Genomic DNA, 4,327 nt, shown 5'->3' on the forward strand with positions numbered 1-4,327 from the left:
CCCGACGTTCTCACTGGCGCGCGCACTGAGACTAAACTACAAAACAAGGAAGAGGTTTGGCTTTTGTTACAGCAAGACCCCACCTACACGTTGACTTTCTGACGGTTTTAACGATTTTCCCCCTTCATCGCTCCATTGCCAGGATAAGGACGCGTTACAGTGCAGCGTGTGTGTTTGTCCGTGTGTGTGTGTGTGTGTGTGTGTGGGTGAGCGCGCGCGCGCATGCCTGGGTATTTGGATATTTATATAAGTATCAGGCGCAGTCGGAGGAAATCAGTAGGGGACAAATACAGGTATTCCCCATTATTGGTGTGAGTAGGAGTGTTTGTGTTATAAAAAGATTGGGGAAATGTTGGGTAGAGGGTTAGCAGGTCATATTAGAGGGACAATGTATACGGAACCATAAAACAGTCAGTCCTCTTTACTCATGATCAGTCAGCCTCAGCCTGCTTATGTAAGTAGCATTAGAAATCCCATTAAATTTCACTGGTATGTCATAATTATTTTTCACATTAACAGATCTCAGAAACTCTCTTACACACGCACACCACCCACACCCACAACACACACACACACACACACACACACTGGGTTTTCAGGAAAAACAGGTCTGTTCCTTAAACACTTGTCAGCAGTTCTCCCTCTCTCTCTCTTTCTCTTTCTCTCTCTCTCCCTCTTCCTCTCAGATTGTGAATGAGCTTAGATATATGTGGATAGATGGGTAAATAAACATATAGCTACTTTATCGGAGGGGCCACCTTTTCAGAGAAAAGCCCTTCATCACATTTCAAATAGAAAAGATGATAAGTCTAGACAGAAGTAACCAGCAAGGGACTGAATCAGATGCAATGCAAACCACAATGTGAACCTCAAAATTACAAGAATTCAAAAAAGTGATGAAAACATTTCAGTGAATACCCCAGTCTGAAAAGAGTGTTGTTTATTATTAAACCAAATATTTTTCAGTTTACAGTGTTCTGTAGAGCTGTAATTTCTATCCTTTTCCTCAACACTCTAATGTCAAGATTTATCTACTTAAATAAATATAGTTGTGGTGTGTGGTGTTTCTGTTTTCGTTTTTGTTTTTGTTTTTGTTCTTAGCTCAGAACATTACTATTATGACTTTGACCTTTACTGTTGAGATTGTGAACCTACAGTCTCTTGAATCTCATGACAACAAAGTCAACGTACTCTCCCTCACAAATGTGCTTATACACACATACACACACATTGACATACAGAGTGCATGCACATGTATGTGTATCTCCACACACCCACTTGAAATATTTCTCTCCTGTGTGTGTAAGTGAACATGTAAAGCCCAACTCAGGGCCATTCACTCTTACATCTGAACAGTGCTGTGTGTGAGATAGATTTGGACAGAGAGTGACTGAGAGAAAGAGACAGAGAGAAAGAGAGGTATTTAATGGGAGAAAAAAAGAGAGTTAATGACTATGTCGCTCTCGGCGGATTTTTGAACATTTAGAACGCGTCCTGACCTGACAAACACATTCCCCACAAACACCACAGATAGTTCATAGTTCTAACTGCCACCAAATAATTATTTCTGTTTGTTACATTCTTGCTGAGCAATGCACACTCCAATGAAGAGTTTTTCTTTTTTTGTGATACACTGATGTGATCTGTCTCTGTCTCTCTGTCTTTTCTCTCTCTCTTTCTCTCTCTCTCTCTCTCTCTCTCTCTCTCCTCTTTTCTCTCTCCATTCATGTTGTATAGGTTTAATTATATTTATGTTGCCCAGATGTGGCTCGTCTGGCATGTAGGCGATTTAGGTTAAATATGTTTTACATACAATCTTATGTAAGCACGGACACACACATGCATGCACACACTTGCATGCCTTCATAGTGAAGCTATGGTGCGAAGGAACCGCTCCCTTAGGTGTGGTGCTGCTTCTTCAGGGTGTGGTTACACAGAGAGAATGGAGGGGGGGGTAAGGGGCAGTGGGGGCAGAGATACCCCTCTTTCCCTTATTTACTCTTTCAGGGTACACACAAACACACACCCTCACATACACGGGCCATACTGCCAGTTCCCCAGTAAGCATGTTAGTATGTACATACACACATGCATGCACACACTTGCATGCCTTCATAGTGAAGCCTTGGTGTGAAAGAACCGCTCTCTTGGGTGTGGTGCTGCTTCTTCAGGGTGTGGTTCCCAGTATACACAGAGAGAATAATGGGGGAGGGGGGGGTAAGGGGGGGCAGAGATTCCCCCATCTTTCCCTCATTTACTCTTTCAAGGCATACAGACAAACACACCCTCACGCACACATATCACACTGCCAGTTACCCAGTAATAACTTTTTTCTCTATTGCTTTGATTTTCATGTTGGGGCAATGTACCTGGATCTCTGCCTCTTGCTCTCTCTCTCTCTCACACACACAAACATTCCTAGGGGAATGGGACGCTGCCTAAGGCAAAGGATGGCATTATCAGCACATCACTGTTTGACAGATGCACTCTCTCCTAACTAATTATTTTCCCTGCTGACTAAGCTGGAGCGTAAGTCTGCTTGTGTGTGCAGGTGAGTGTGCACAGGCCTTTAAGGACAGAAACGACTACAGAGGAAATGCATCTCCATTGACAGCTCTGAACGGGTATGAGTGGATAGCAGAGATTATGATGCCGAGATGACGACAAAAGTAGAAGCTAACTGTAACAGCTAGAAAAGAACAGTGCAGAAATGATATTTACAGTATGAAACAAGTAGGAATACAATTTTGCTAAAATGAGGATACCACATAAATATTTCAGAGGTATCCAAGCTTAAGCAGCCCAACTTAAGGGAAATGAAGGCATGTGTGACCCAGCAGGTCGACACAAAGGAAGCCCAAAGTATGTTCGACTATGCCACCCCAGTAAACAAAGAGCTCTTTAACATGAACACTATCAGGGTCTTTCCCTACTCAGGTAAGTCAGTAAATGACAGAGACACGACTTCAAGAATCTCAGCTCCATTTATTGAGAACGCTAATTACATAAGATAGAGAGAAGAAAGAGTATTTCAAAAGTCACACATCTCAGTTTGAGAATATTGGATTATAAAAGACTCAAAACTATTGGAAGAGAAGGGGGACATGGCAAATCAGAAGCACGGGCCTGGAGAGGAGAAGGCCGACTGTAGGGAGACAGAGGGGAGCCACTCAGCTCACCATCGCATGAGCTCACGCTCATCCACGCAGTGCAAAAGAGGAGAGTTAATCAAACTGAAATAGTTTCCATTACCAGCGCATGCAGGTGAGAAGGGAAGCGACCCTAGCCGAAGGCTCCCTCAGCGTGGCCACACCCCACGCCACGGGTCTAAGGAGAAAAATGTAGAGAGTTTAATAAAGCACAGTTGATTTGTTTTAGTACACACATACACACACAAGTACTTACACAAAAATGAACAAAAATCATGAGATACATATAAAATATATAGAAAAATATGCATATATAAAACCCAAAGCATAAAGTAAATTAAAAAGTAGATCCTCACACTTTCAGGCAAACACACAGCAGTAGTATAAATATAGAGCTAAAAAGCATGTTCTTGAATCTTTAAAAAAAAGCAGAATAAAGACTGACTGTGTTTGCAGTGATGTGTGTGTATGTGTGCGTTTTGTACTTAAATTTGAAGTGAATATACATAGATGGTTTTGTTATATTGCAGGTGCAGCAGAGGATACAAACTCACATATACAAAGAGGGAGCATTCATCAGACCTGACATAGATACTCCTCCAGAGATGTGTGTGTGTGTGTGTGTGAGAGAGAGAGAGAGAGAGTCAAATTACCATTACCTGACACTCAAACACTCACTCTATACTGGATCACTGTCTCTTTGTCTCTCTGTCTCTCCTTCTCTCTCTCTCTGTCTTTCTAGCTATTTGTCTGTTTTCAGTTTAGTTCATATTGCTTTATTGGCAGAAGCACCTCTGACAATATTGCCAAGACATTACAAGAGATTTCAACAAAATGAGAAAAATAATTTGATATATGGTGGGACAGATCACTAGCCTTATAAGAAAAATACCAATAACAGTAGTAATAATAGAGACAAAACCGCTTTGGCAAGGACAAACAGAAGATGACAGCATGTTTGGTACAATCAGTATTGTACTGATGAATGTTTTGTACAGGTCACTGTAAAGTTTTCACACTAGTCACTGAAATAGTTCATATTCTCAAAGGACAAGTCTGTGTGCATATATGGATTCATGTGTAGGTAAATGTATTACATATTTTTATACAGACTTCAACAGGGAATATAAACCTGGACAGATTTTCAGTTTCCTCTCCCTGTTAAAGAATGATGGTGG

This window comes from Chanos chanos, chromosome 4 (genome assembly GCF_902362185.1).
Source record: "Chanos chanos chromosome 4, fChaCha1.1, whole genome shotgun sequence".
Taxonomy (NCBI): Eukaryota; Metazoa; Chordata; class Actinopteri; order Gonorynchiformes; family Chanidae; genus Chanos; species Chanos chanos.